Source organism: Lycorma delicatula, chromosome 1, assembly GCF_047948215.1.
Source record: "Lycorma delicatula isolate Av1 chromosome 1, ASM4794821v1, whole genome shotgun sequence".
Lineage (NCBI taxonomy): Eukaryota > Metazoa > Arthropoda > Insecta > Hemiptera > Fulgoridae > Lycorma > Lycorma delicatula.
In genome coordinates, this window is record NC_134455.1 from 376444611 (window position 1) to 376460421 (window position 15811).

Sequence of the window (15811 nt, forward strand, 5' to 3'; positions counted from 1 at the left end):
AATACTTATTTTGTAGCTGGTGCTCCTTTTTCCAGTATATTAAACTAATTTTTTTACGATTTCATCAGCAATCTTGTTTATATTTATTTTGTTAATATGTGAATATTCAGATAAATATATATATGGTATTTTAAGAAAAATATCGTGTTCGCCCCGGTAAGTTCCTCTGTAGGTTGTGTTTATTTTTTAGTTATGTGTGTTTTTTCTGGTTTTGTATGCATTTTATTCATTTGGTTAAGTTTACTTATGTCGCGTTAATACACTTTCGTAAAAATTATTAGAAACTGGATTTTAATTTTTTTATTGATTATTATATTGTATAATTAGCTGTACAAAAGGTATGTAAAACATGAGTATATCTTGAAAAGAATTGGAAAAAAAAAATTTTTCATGCATGTTTTTTAAAAAATTCCAATTCCGGTTCATATAATTTACTTCTTGCATTGAATAATTTTTAGGGGGATTTTCTTTTATTCAGATTTTTTTGTAATATCATATATGCTATTTTTAACTGTTTGTAGAACTCTATTCATTAATAAATGTTTATGTTACTGTATTGCCTTGGTTTAGTTGTTCGGTTCGCTTTAGTAGAGTGAGTTGTGTAGTTGTTTGATTTTTGCGTATGTATTGAGCATGTTCTGTGTGTGTTTAATTGAAGTACTTAGAAAATTGTTAAAAAGAATGTTGATAGGATACAAATATACGATCAGCCCTTCAAAAGTACAGCCTGATTCTAACGCAGATACTAAAATTCAAGAAAATGTTTGTGTTAATTATTCACTATCATCACCATATTTTCTAACAGGTAATAATAATTTTTTTATGATTATTATTAGATAATATAACTATTGTTTCATTAATATCATGAAGATAATTTTTCTGACGAATAAATTTTTTTTTTTGTTTTCAGGTACATGTGTTACATATAAAAATTTTTGCTTAATATTAAATTCATCCTATTTCAAAAAGGTGTTCGGTATGACAAATACATGATGTTCAGTATTAATTCCATAACGGTAGTAAACATTTTTCTCAGTAACTTAGTGCTATATTTTTTGTTGGTTTATAATTATAAGATTTTATTTGGAAAACTTCCATGTATAGTTAATTAATATTATAATTGATTATTGTTTGTGATTTTAAGAATATGTTTATTTGTGTTTCAGATGCACGAGTTGTCATATAAGTACTGTACTTATTTTAAAATTATGCCACTTTCAAGCTGATTAATGTATCCTCTTCAGTATAATTTAAATAGCGGTAATGTACAGTTTTGTTAGCATCGTCATATTAACTAACAGGTTTTACTTATTATACCATTATTAGATTTTATAGGATTTTAGGCACATAGATAATAATAAAATCATAAATTTTTGTTTAAGACTATTAAATTACTTTTAAAATTATTATTTTTTTTTTTTTGTTTCAGATGTAATTGTTATCATTTAACACCCTACTCATTTTAAAAATGGATGCTTTCAAAACTGCTTGACAGTGAGTAAAATACGAGGGACGATCAGAAAGTAAGTTACACCCGGTCTATGAAACAAACATATATTTATAAGACAAACCTACATGTTTTTATATATTTTTTGACTGCCTGTTTTTTTGTGTCTCCATTTATGTGTTTCGCTTTCAGTTTAAATATTGTAATGTAGCACCCAGCTCTCATCCTCTATGCGGACTTCTTTCAAAACATGTGGACCAATCGTGGAATAATATTGATGAAAATAAAAGAACTGATGCAAAAAGTTGACGTTTGTGGTTGTCGGTCAACAGATGTGGCATAATTTATGCACACATGTTGGGGTAACCAAGCTGATCGTGAATGAAATCGCATACTTTCACAAACGTTATCTTAACTTGCAATTTCTCCAATTTTACTGCGCCGGTTACTCATTATCATTTCATTCACGCTTTCCGATAAACCCATCGTGTTTTCAGTTAAGTGATCCCAAAAAAAGTGAGCTTTGGGATGAATGTTGACACCGTGTAAGTCGTGGGGGTTTCATCCTATGGCTATTTTGTTCTCTCCACCCACACGCATCAGTGGGGAATCAGGGCTTACTGATGGTGACAATGGTGACCCTCGACATATGATGAACCTGTGAGGAGTGCGGGAAGGACATGTGCTAAGCGAGTCTGGATCTGATAGGCTGTCCCCGGGAAGGTTAACCCTTCAACAGATTAACACGCCGGCCATGTGGAAAAGGTGGTCGGCATGTTTTCAATATAGCGGGAGGGATCTGGACGGATAAGCTCCTTAGGAGCAAGAAAGGGTGGGCAAAGACTTTATTCATAGCACTTCAAGGTGATAGTGTTATCCTAAAACAAGAAGAAGTACTCTACTTATTTTATAATTATGCTACTTTCAAGACTTCTGAATTGATTAATATATCATGTTCAGTATAATTTACTTAGTGGTAATGTACAGTTTTGTTAGCATCGTCATATTTTCTAACAGTTTTTACTTATTATATGATTATTAGAATTTATGGATAATACGCCCATAAATTAATAATGAAATTATAAATTTTTGTTTAAGATTATTAATATACTTTTAAAATTATTATTTTTTTTTTTGTTTCAGATGTTAGTGTTATCATTAAAACTCTCTACTTATTTTAAAAATTGATGCTTTCAAGACTGCTTGACAATCAGTAAAATACGAGGGTTGATCAGAAAGTAAGTTAAACCCGTTCTATGAAACAAACATATATTCATAAGACAATTCCGTTTTGCTGAACAAAAACCTATATATTTTTTGACAAAATCGCCAACATTTTTCATACATTGTGACAAGTTTTTTAATTTCAATCTCATCAAAATTTAATATAAATTTCTTCAACCATTTAAGGATTGCTAAACCCTGCCCTTGGTTTAGCTTGAGAGGACAAAACAGTTGGTGGTCGACGGTGCAAAGTCAGGGCTGTAAGGCGGATGAGACCACACTTCCCATTACAATTTTTGCAGTAATTTTGTTGTCATATGAGGTGAATTACGAGCAGCATTGTTGTGAAGAAAAATAAGCTCATCCCTTAATCTTCCGTGATTTTGAATTTTAATGAATTTACAAAATTTTTTTAAATCCTCTGCAAGATTTGGCATTGACTGTTGTTACTCAGGACATAAATTAAACTACAAACAACTCGCTCAGAATCTAAAATGTCTGTCAGCATAAAATCTTTGAACATTTGGGGATGTTTTCAAATTTTATGGCTGCCTGTATTTTTCTGTCTCCATTTATGTGTTGCTCATTCAGTTTAAATAGTGTAATGAAGCACCCAGCCATCATCCCCTATGCTGATTTCTTTCAATACCTATGGACCAGTCGTGGAATAATGTTGAAGAAAAAAAAGAGCTGACGCAAATCGTTGATGTTTGTGGTTGTTGGTCAACAGATGTGGCACCATTTGTGCACACATTTTGGGGAAACCAAACTGATCGTGAATGATATCGCATACACAATACTTTCGCTGATGTTATGTTCACTTGCAATTTCTCCAATTTTAGTGCGCCGGTTACTCATGATCATTTCATTCATGGTTTCCGATTTACCCATCGTGTTGTCAGTTTAGTGACGCCCAAACAGTTAAATTGGGATGAAACTTATCACCATGTAAGTCGATTATAAAATAATTATTGTTTTTATTTTTATGTTATTAGCCAGGAATTGTCACTAAAGTTTTCAATGAAAGACTAAATGTAAAAGATGTAGGAAAGTCAGAGTTCTGTAATCGCACAAGTATTTGGTAAGGGTGGTCCTAGCACATCCCTGAATGGTCTATATTTTGGAAAACAGGAAAATATTAACATAAAAAATGTTTGCTACTATTTTGAATAGTAACTCGATGCTTCTATAGTGTGTCTATGCAAACCATAGAAATTGAATAGTTTTTTCTCTGATCAGACCTGGGCTCCATTAATTGTATTTGAGCAGTTGTGTTGTTTAGAATTAAACTGTACCCCTTAGAGAACTTACATGTTTATAGTTGTTATTGGTAATCGTAGTAGTAAACATCCCATCTATCAATGGACTGCGAGAGCTGCACGGTGTTGCAACCTCGCCCAAGTCTTGAAATTCTTCCGAAACAAAAGGTCAATTGTTGTAAAATGAAGATAAGTGTAAATTTAACCAAGATATGGGACATGCAGTTGTACAACCTCATGCGGGGTCGATTTTAGGATAGCGATAGGAGTAAGCACAATGATAAGATCTTTGTCAATGTGATTTGTATTGGTGAAAATTAACCTGGCAATATGCTTGCAAAGCGTGTGGCAATTGTTGTAAGGCAAACTGATAATTTTTTACCTGTTTTTATTTCCTCCATTAAATGTAATAGAAATTATTAATAATAAATAATAATAGTAAATTAATAAAAATTATCAGCTTGCATTACGGTGTGCAAGTGTACTTCTGGGTTAATTGTCTGCAATAACTTGATTGTTTGTCAATGGAGTTTTATAAATGAGGTGTCATTTTGTTCAAAATGAAATGCTTAATAATTTTATAATAAGAAAAAATTTGATTTATAAATAATTACAAAGATATTGAAGATTAAAAAGTAAGATGGCTGCCATTTTGAAATTTTTGAAGGTGACGTCAAATTTTTTTTTATTTTTTAGAGTAAAGAGTCTTAGATTTGCCAAATTTAATTGAAGTAGGTTTATCCATTCCTGAGAAATAATTTCTTTGTTGAAAATCAAAAAATGGTTACCCGATTGGATAGGCAATTTATATTACCTATCAGAAATACTGTTGAAACTTTCATTGGTAGTAAGAATAATGGAATGTGATCCTAATGCTACAGTTGATATGGTTGCTAACTTGATAATTGCTTCAGAATTGCATTTATATAACAGGTGAATTAACATTTGTGTTGTTAACGAAATTGGTTTTTAATTTTAAACTAAACTAAAGGTAAACTTATTGAAATGAATAAACAATATGCGTATATTACCAGTATAGCCTGTCTATTACCCTGGTACCTATGTTTTATGGCATAACCCACTATCCTATCATATGGTTTTTTCAGGCAGTATTATAGAAATACCCAAGAAAACTAGTTTATTATTTTCCAGTAAGTTTCATCTTCAGGAGATTATAAATCTATTCCAGTAGATCCAGTTGTCACTTCAAAAGTATTATATCATCAGAATAATGTGTTTTGTAGATCAACATAACTATTGTATGCACATATTTTTAATTAAATACTGTAAAAATTAGATCATTGGGACTGCCTTTATAATTTTGTTTTAAGAAGTTGCACATTATAAAATCAGCACTGCCTATGGAGTCTTTTGCAATCAATCCAATGACAAAGAAACACTATTAAGGTACTAGTAAACATCCGTATGATAATTAAATGGTATCCTGAATCAGATATCAAAATAACCCAAATAACAATGACCTTTAAAACTCTTGATTGGTACTTTCATTTTCTGTATTCTGAAGTAATAATGATTAATAAATTCCAAAATAATAACTTATTATTTATTAAAATAAATAACTTTATATCTATGGATCATATTGAATTATAAGTGTATTTCATATATTTGTAAAAATGAACAGTCCTGAATTTATCACCCCAAATCTATAAACAGGAATGGTTTATTTTAAAAAGTAGTAGCGGTAGTGTTGAGTACTGCTTACCTTTTTTAGCTTTATTCTTTTATCACTTGTTGATGTGTTAGAAACCACTCCATTAACAAAACTTACTGTAGTAGTACTGTTAAATTTCTGTTAATCTTTATATAGCATTTGGTCAACTTATATAGCATTTAGTCCTTATATTTGACATCATGCCTTATCTGGCCTTCTTTTTATTTATTTGTAATTAATGGTTATACTTATCTTTTAATTTTATTTATCTATTTCCTGTTTCCAATAAATTGAGGTTCTTGAAAAGGACATCCACTTGTTTGTTGATCTGCTTGTTTATGATCGTTTTATTGTTGTTATTTAATTTAATTTGTAAAATGTTCATTCTTCTTTCTTTAATAAGTTGACAATTAATTTCATTGATTCTTCCATTTTCATTGGAGTATGCCCTTTTATTAAATTCGTTGTATAATTAGAATCTTGTTTTTGATTTTTAAAAGATTTTAAGTGTTTGTTAAAATATAATTTTCATTTTCTTCATGTTTATCCAATATATGTTGCATTGAACAAGTGATAAAAGAATGAAGATAAGAAAGGTAAGCAGTACACAACATAGAAACTATTGTGAGGTTAGCAAAAAAGATAATAGTAATTATTATCTTAATAACAATTATAGTAGCAATAGGTTTACTTGAAAATAGTATTTGTTATTTTTTGAAAGTAAAATTAAAATATGACGTGTGTGATTTTTTTTGTACTCATAATGTATTCTTTTCCAGGAAGAAGCCATGAAACATAATGCCTGGAATCTCCAAAACGTTACAAGCAAGTAGCCACATTGAATCACAATGTATGGACTATTGTGGAGAGCCCACACTAAGGAATAACCGTTAAAAAAGATTAACAGCTCTTCTGTTGTTAGGATCAATAAAATTAACAATTGGTATGACCTTAACAAAATAATTTAAAATCTAAACTATAACTAATAATTTATATGTTAATTAATAATAAACTACAACTAATACTTAAGTTATAATGAACTACAATTATACTTTCCATTCAGTTTTTCCTTAGATGTTTATTAGTTGAGTATAATTTTTGACAGTATTTTTTAAAAAAGTAGAAAAGCCAGAAATAAAAATTGACCCTTAAATAGATATCAGAGTCAAAGATAGAGTTATGGATAATAAATATTCTCGTAAGTAATTTTAGGTACACCTGTTTGGAGGTAAGTTATCAAACTGATAAATGAGTACTAAGAATGTAGTAAATTTGTTGGATCTTTTCCTTTACGTGTCGAGGAGTTTTTTTTTTCAGAAATTATGTAATTTTTATGATCTTAAACTACGATGCTATTAACAAACAAACAAAAAATGGAGAATTGTCCTTACTTGTCATTATGGAGGTTAATCTTTCAGGATTTGTTAAAAAAAAATCATGATCTTGGTACTGCTGGCTTCACATAAATTCAACAAGATATGACTCAAACAGTTTACTACTGGTGCTGCAGTTAATTTTATTCTGTTGTTTGGCAGACCTCTACATGCTTACATACAGGAGTGTGCACTCCTGTTTGTGGGTTAACAAAAATTGTGCTGAGCAATTGACCATTTGATGTTAATATCCATTAAGTTTTGAATGTCACGATTCACACATAACCTTTGTGTTATGATTAATCTCCAGCTCCTCCTGACAAACTTTACAGGTTAGCTTCTTTGCCTACCAATAAATGAAAAACATAATTTTGTTGAATGGTAATCTAGACCAATAAGAAGAGTTTTTGAGATAACTGTTTGTATTTGTACAATCATCACAGGAACACATCCTTTGATCGTGTGCAGCCATACACAAAATTGTCTCAAGACCATGTTGATAAATGCAAGGTTGGTGTATATACCATGTTTCTGTAAAATCATGCCACCATTGTTTTCATTTGCAATTTGTTCCATGAGACAAATAACACTCATGACAACTATGGAAATAAACATGTGACTGACAATATGTACTTATAAAATTGTTTATAGCCGACATCGATAACTGCATGTTCGAACACACAAAACATCATATGTTATCAAAACATAATGCATGATAAAGAATGTTTATAATATACAATTGGTATATGACTTGTCATGTCTTGTATGTTTTTTTAAAGATTAGTATATTTTATGTTCAAAATAAAACGACAAATAAATCAAAAGAATATAATGAAAAATAATTTCTTTACCTTAACTGAAAAGATCGAACCTTAGGCTAGGATTTAAGTTAGAAGATAGTTACAGAATAAAAAGAAACTAAGAGTAGAATCCAACTTACACAAACTTACAAACTATGAATTCCCCCCCTAAAAAAAATACAGAAACACAAACTCAAATGAATTCGTATTTATTTTTTACTTATTATTATGTTTTACTTAGTACATTAGTATTTTATTAAACAACATTGTTTAATAAAATATAACTTTACATTTATTTTGTACATTTTATTAAACAACATTGTTTAATAAAATAAGCAGTAATCAGATTTTCTACTGCTTCACTATTATTCATTTCTTTTCATTAGACTTTATAAAATAGTATCTCACATGAAAAAGTTTTAATTGAAATGGTTTGTAACAGTAAGTTAGTATTTCTTTAGATCAAACATCTGCTGAATCTTACAGAAAGATAATTAAAATAGTCTGATTACTGTATTTCAGGTAGATATGCTGTACATTAAAATCATGCTACGTACATTCAAGTATTTATTAATAAAAATTTGGGTAGAAAAACTAGAATATTCATATTGTTTCATCATGTACTATAAACCGTCCTCCTAAAACAGAAATTATCCATGTTTTTTTGTCTTTGTTATGTATCTTTAAGCATTTTTTAGTGACGTTATTTTAAAACAAGAAATCAGCATAACTATTTTCAGTTTTATTTCATGTTCATTTCTTGAAATTTCGTTGTTGATGTTGTAGATAGAGGTTGTAGATGTTGAACCGTACTTTATTGTAAATCCAGCAATAAACCACGTTAAGCATCCAATTAAAAGAGCTATAATTGTTAGTGCAGCACAGTGTAACCAGAATAACCTAAAAAAGGAAAAGGATTGAAAATTATTCCATCTTTTTTTATTTATTATTACTATTAATTTCTCCATCAGGAATTCATCATATTTTGATAGTGAATAATAAAAATCTAACTGGCAAGTTTGACTATGTGTAGTTCAGTAGTTTTACATGTATCAAGTTTCAGTATCATATGTATGGAATGAATGATCAATAGAATTTTAAATTCATTCATAGGCTTAGTTGTAGATTTTTGTATAATAAAACTGATGGATAACATAGAATGGATATGCACACTTTGTGTTAGCATCCGTTACTCATTATTTCATTTAAAAAGAAGAGTATTCTGCAATCTTCTCTTTGTATTTTGTTATGCATTATATAATCTGAGGTAAATATTTTCACATAAGAAAGTACACATATCAATAGTACTGTCAATGCTATAATTGTCAAAAAAATCATGATCGCACTAGTGGAAAAGCAAAGAATATAGTTGCACAAATAAATGATTATTATGTTTTATTTATAATAATTTCTTACTAAAGTTTCTCTAGTCCATCTCAAGAATACATTTTAATCTATATAAAACTGTAGTGACTTCAGATTTGAAATTAAAATTTCAAAAGTAAAATTTTTATATTCTGCAACAATTTCTGTTTCTGTAAGTAATGAGCTACGGAATACCTTTTAACATATTCTTTAGCTGGAAAGCCAAAGATTGAGGCAAAGTTTTGAATATTGCAAATTCAAAAAATAAATATATTATATGTACTGTAAATACTGCAAAATAATAGGAATTGTTGACAAATAATCTTTTAACAGATATTGTCTAATTCCATACTTATAAATATTAATATTTTCTTCCCATTTAAGGTCTTCTAAATTATTGTAAATGGGAAAATTTCTGTCTCTCATCTAATGAGACTTTTGAAATGAGTTTTACAGATGATTGTTAGAAAGTAGGTAAAATTGCAATGTCTGAAATTAATATTTTCAAACTTAAAGAAGCCAGTGGTAATGCATTGTAATCTTCCTACTAGCCTATGTAAAACTGGCTCGCATATTAAGACTGCTGAGAATAATTAATTTTATGATAAAGGAAATAAGAAATTTTAGAAGGTAAATGTAAATTTTAAGTATTAATGAAGAATAAAGAACTAGATCAAACTGTCAAGTGTTGATAAAAAATATATACATAAAATATTGCAAAATTAAAAAAAAGTATCTTTTGTATGTATTGCAAAACTAGCCTCTGAAACCTTTTTATTCCTTCTGGAATTGTTGACAAATCATCTTTTATTACATATTGTCTAATTCCACATATATAAATATTAATATATTTTTCCCATTTAAGATCTTTTGAATTAAATGGAAAAATTTCTTTGTCTGTCTCATCTAATGAGTGCCATAAATCCTGTGTATTTTTATTAGAAAATTCCCATTGCCTTAAAGAGAAATATGAGATTACATCCATAAATTTGTCAATTTTTTCTGAAATTTTTTATAACCTGAAATCAAATAGATAAAAACAAGTTAATCAATTAATTTAGGTATCGGGTTTTTAAATCATATTGTAGCAGAACCAGTATAATAGACCTGGCAATTTCCTGCCGATTAAAAAGAAAGTAGTAGAAAATATAATAATGTGAGGAATCCAGAAAGGGGCTAAAAGAAACCTTTTAGTAAAGCTGACAGGTCCATTTAACAATCGTCCTTTGTAATACTGCCTGCTGACACACCTAAATAGATGTTGTTCTGTGAGAAGAGCTACTGGACCAGGGTAGGAATTTCATGGGAAAATGTGAGGGCGGACAGTCATTCCCATGCTTTAAGTTGGGTCCTGTCCTGCAGGTAAAGAGGATAGGAATATAAATACACCAGGGAAGACCAGTTGACTATCGGTCTGCGAGAGAGTAATACGGTAGAGTTCTGTGACAAACAAATTGATTATAAATAATTCCAGTGTGGACAGTACATGAAAACCAGAAATGGTTCAGTGAGTTACTATTAGACTAAGTGAAAGAGATAATGTACTAAATTTCATTTTTAAATTGTCGGGGTAGTTTTATTTCTGAACAGCAAAGGTATTTGTAGTGAAGAACTTTCTTTATACTTGTTTCATCTATTGTACTATTGTTAATACAAGACTAATTGTTAAAAGTGTTAAGATTAGTTGTCATGCCAATGTCTTTGTCAGTGGGACTGAATTCTGGCTTTTGATATTTAACTACCTCTAAATAAATCCTAACAATTATTTTAAATTCTGTTTTGTGTGTGATCTCTTTTTTTTTATTATTATTATTATTATTGACATTTAGTATTATTATTAATATTGTTGTGATTACTATTATTTATTATTTTTTTATTATTATTATTATTACTGTTGTCACTATTATTGTTATTGATTTGTCTTATTTTATTTATGTTCTTAAATTAATAACTTGTAATTATAGAATCATTTAAAATTTTTAATCTCTCAATATCTTGATCAAGCCGGGAACACGCAACAGTATGTTCATTAGCCCAACGGGCTGGTCTAATGGTTAAATCATTGTCACAGATAAGTTGTTTAATAGTTGATTTTTGAAGTCGAAGGTTCTGAGGTTCTAATCCTTGTAATAGTTTATCTCTTTTATATTGATTTGAATGCTAGACAGTGAATATGGTATACTTTCGTGGTTGGGGTTCAATTAATCACACGAGTCAGGAAAGGTCAGCCAGATTCTGTACAAGACTTCACCTTATTTACATGATGTCGTACATATCACCCTTATTTTAATGGGCCATGAGGGGGGTTGTTTGTTGAAATCCAATAAATTAGAAGTAAAGACCCTGTTTTTTATGTGGAATATACAATAACTTTGTTAAATGGGGAAAACTTTTAAACAAAACTTGTAGAGAATTTAATTCTGTATGAAATAGTGTAAGATAAGTTGAATAAAACAAAAAAAGTTATAACAATTTGAATTTTATTTAGAAACAGTACACTAGATCAAGTTTACTAGTGCATTATACATTCCAATTTGTAATAAATGTTCAAAAATGAGCCCACCATTTTAAACACATTTTTTGGCATGCTTCTTTCTATACTGTTTTTGTTGCTCTTTTTGTTTGTTTCGCATGTTTCTGTGTTTTATTTGGCCACATATAAATATTATCCTACAATAGACGCGCGGCTGGAGAGTATAGATGTGCCCCCTAAGAGCCGTGCAGCTAATTGGTATGGCCGGCTACAATGTAAGATTTCATTTATTAACTTGGTACCCTACTGAAAAATATTGTAAATATAGCAAAAATATGCATCATCGATAGATTTTAAGGAAAATATGCAATAACCGGTGAGAATGGGCTTAATATGCAAGTGCATATAATCCGGACTCCAATTATCAGCAATAAATAAGGATTATTCTGAGAAATTTCTTAGATTCAGTTTATTGATTACTGATTTCCAACAAATATCTTGTTTTTTTAGGGGTGGGAGATTGATGATTATTTTATAGATTTATTGTGATTAAATCATCAACCTGGTTTGGGTGCTTGTGTGGGGGAATATGAGGCAGAGGATTTGTAGGACGTGAAAAATTGAGCTACTTGACTGGAATTCAAACATGGGACCTTCCAGATGGAATTTTTTTTTTTTTTTTAAAAAAGAAAGATACTATCACTCCATCATGAAGGTTGGTAATTAATTACATTTTATTCAATTTGTAACTTATTGAAATTTAATCTTTTCGAAATGTTTCGTATAGTTTTTTTAATAATTAGCTGGATGCATTGTAATTTTTATTTTGAAATCAGTATCCTAGTAACCAAACAACTGATTCTCATTTTATTTAAATAATTTTAATTCATTTAAACATGTTTTCCTTTTACTTACGGATAGTTAAAAAATGCATACCATAATTGGTGAAAATTAATATTAGTGAATTAACTATATAAATTTAAAAAATATTCTTGTGTTAATACAGATTAAAATGGAAATAATGTACACTCTGAGGACAAATTGAACTTCTACAAGAATGGTAAAAATTTACAAAATCAGAAATGCAATTAAAAAGAAAAAAGGATGAACAGTAAAAAAAAAATGTCAAGAATAAAAGAGAAATTTTCAGAACTACAATTACAATTAATATCCATAAGGAAAATTGCAGTATTATATCTTATTAAAGAGAAACTGGACAGATAAATAGATATTATTTTTAGAGTATATTAATAAGAATACAGAATAATAATATATTGTACTCTTAATTTTACTCAAAAACGTACAACATATGGTAAGTTTTATATTTTTTTCTGTATTTTACAAGATCTTTTCATCCATCCTTTGATATTAATGTAAGTAAAGATAATCATCTCATCTCATTTATTTTTTTATAACTGTATAACTTGGTAGAGTAAACTATTAATACTGAAAAATTTTTACATCAGATTATAATGTGCAATCATTTTTTTTCATCAAAAGAAATAATTTAAAAAAATAATTACTATATACATACAAAATTAAAATTTTATATATATAACATGTCAGTAATAGATAATATATGATGCTAGATAATATGATGGAGAGATCTTTTGAATGGTTGTATTGTTTAACGTTTTGATTAAAAATATAAGATATTTGTTAAACAATATTTTTAATACAAAAGCTACTTATATATATGTATACATTATATATATAAGTATGAAAAACTGAATAAGGTTACCAACTATTTATAAACTATGCATGAAAATGAAAAAAAAATTATAAAAAAATAATGTAAATATATTGTCTAAATTTTTATTTTAGTGAACTTAATTGAATTAAAATGTTACAGAATATTTTAATTCAAATAAATAACCTTTATACTGATCAGAATATAAAATAAATTGTATAGATCAAAACATAATTGTATTTAAAGACCATATTAATTAATTAAATTTAACACGTGAAATTTTGTATTAAAATATTAAGTATTTTAAGTATAATTTAAGTATTTTTTTTTAAGTAAAAAAAATTAGGATAAATAATTAAAAAAGTTAAAAATCATCCGTGCATTAATATAAGGTCCTTAATAATAAAATCACTCAACTTTAGAAAATTTGGATGTTCAAAAATTCAATGAAAAATTAAAAATGGTCTGAAATAACTGACTTGATAATTTAGTTTGTGGAGTTTTTTCAGATGTATTTCCAATCTAAATATTCTGTTTGCAAAAAAATCAGTAAAATAATATATTTCAGTAATTTGGCTAATAAAAACTTGCAAAACTAAAACTATAAATTATAATTATTAAGATTTATTATTGCATATTTGTAATTCAAACAAAAGCATTAATTTTGTTAATACAATTTACAGTGTTGTAGAATAACACTATAAAACTGTTGCATACAATATTATGTTATTACATTTGCATGTAATTTTGTTTTATACACAGGATACACAATAGCTTATACACACACACACACTTTTTTTTACTGAATTGCATCTTTGTAAATAGTAATATATATGAAACTTACATCTGGATATTAATTTTATGTTGCAGATGCAAAACAGAAAAAAAGAAGAAAATGGAATGAGTGAATAGAAAACATAGAATACAAATACAAGAAACACAACATACATCTGGATTATACAGAAACATAGAATACAAGAGATGCTTATGACAGTGAATATTGGGGTTAGATATTTTCAAGAGGTTGTTATAATCAATAAAAGATCTTTGTTAGTAGAGAGTATAGGGTATGAGGTATAGGATTAGTAGAGAGTATAGGGTATAGGATTAGTAGAGGGTAATAGGGTATAAGGTATAGAATTAGTAGAGGGTATAGGGTATAGGATTGGTAGAGAGTATAGGGTATAGAATTGGTAGAGAGTATAGGGTATAGAATTAGTAGAGGGTAATAGGTATGGGGTATAGGGTATAGGATTGGTAAATGCAATTGTTTAGGTCAAAATTATAGTTAAGCGATTTCATAACCAATAAAGTTAATGGTTATGTAATTGCTACCTATGCTACCTAGCTTAACCACACGTGCCTGTAGGAATAGTTAATACAGGCTATCCATCCAGTCTGACTGGAAAAAAAACAGCCTGTTGGACGGTTCCTATGACCTTAGGAACAGTAGTACAGCTGCCAGCCCTGTCTGGAGGAAAAAAAAACAGCCGGTTGCACTGTTCCTATAAGTGTGTTTGTAACCTCGGGAGGTTGTACAACCGACTTGGGTATAGGATTAGTAGAGAGTATAGGGTATAGGATTAGTAGAGGGTAATAGGGTATAAGGTATAGAATTAGTAGAGGGTATAGGGTATAGGATTGGTAGAGAGTATAGGGTATAGAATTGGTAGAGAGTATAGGGTATAGAATTAGTAGAGGGTAATAGGTATGGGGTATAGGGTATAGGATTGGTAAATGCAATTGTTTAGGTCAAAATTATAGTTAAGCGATTTCATAACCAATAAAGTTAATGGTTATGTAATTGCTACCTATGCTACCTAGCTTAACCACACGTGCCTGTAGGAATAGTTAATACAGGCTATCCATCCAGTCTGACTGGAAAAAAAACAGCCTGTTGGACGGTTCCTATGACCTTAGGAACAGTAGTACAGCTGCCAGCCCTGTCTGGAGGAAAAAAAAACAGCCGGTTGCACTGTTCCTATAAGTGTGTTTGTAACCTCGGGAGGTTGTACAACCGACTTGGGTGATTAGGGGTAACAGGTTAGGCAAAAATTAAATCGGGTGTAAAATGTAATTATGGTTAGGGTTTCCCTTGTTGTTGATTGTGAATCTCCTGATATGTACGGGGAGACTTTTGAGTCTTGGTGAGTGGCATAGGTTAAAGTAGGGTAGGAAAATTTCGCGGCTTACTGTTCACAAAATAGCGCGTCTTTTTCAGAATAGGTATTTTTAATTAAATGCAGCTGACTAAAAAGATGTGAGAAATTATGAAGATTAAATCCCACTGACTAAAAAGATTACTTTCATGACAAATGAGAATTAGAAAAGAAAAAATAATGTAAGCGCTTTCTTGTCTTAGTTTACAGATTTTATTTCTAAGATATTTAACACATTATCTAAAAATGTTATTCTCTTTATACAGGTATGTAGTTTTTATGTTCATAAATACAAATAAGAAATTTAATTTTAAATGAAAACAATTATTCTGTTGAAATATTTATCATA

At 29.0% G+C, this 15811-nt stretch overlaps 1 long non-coding RNA gene across 1 annotated transcript; it reads left to right on the top strand.

Annotated features, from left to right (window-relative positions):
- Positions 1-2590: 2590 nt before the first annotated feature.
- LOC142318452 (uncharacterized) lies at positions 2591-15645 on the top strand. Its single transcript, XR_012754914.1, has 4 exons — positions 2591-2685; positions 6382-6545; positions 12620-12925; positions 14174-15645. It is a non-coding gene; the product is annotated as an uncharacterized LOC142318452 (long non-coding RNA).
- Positions 15646-15811: the final 166 nt, after the last annotated feature.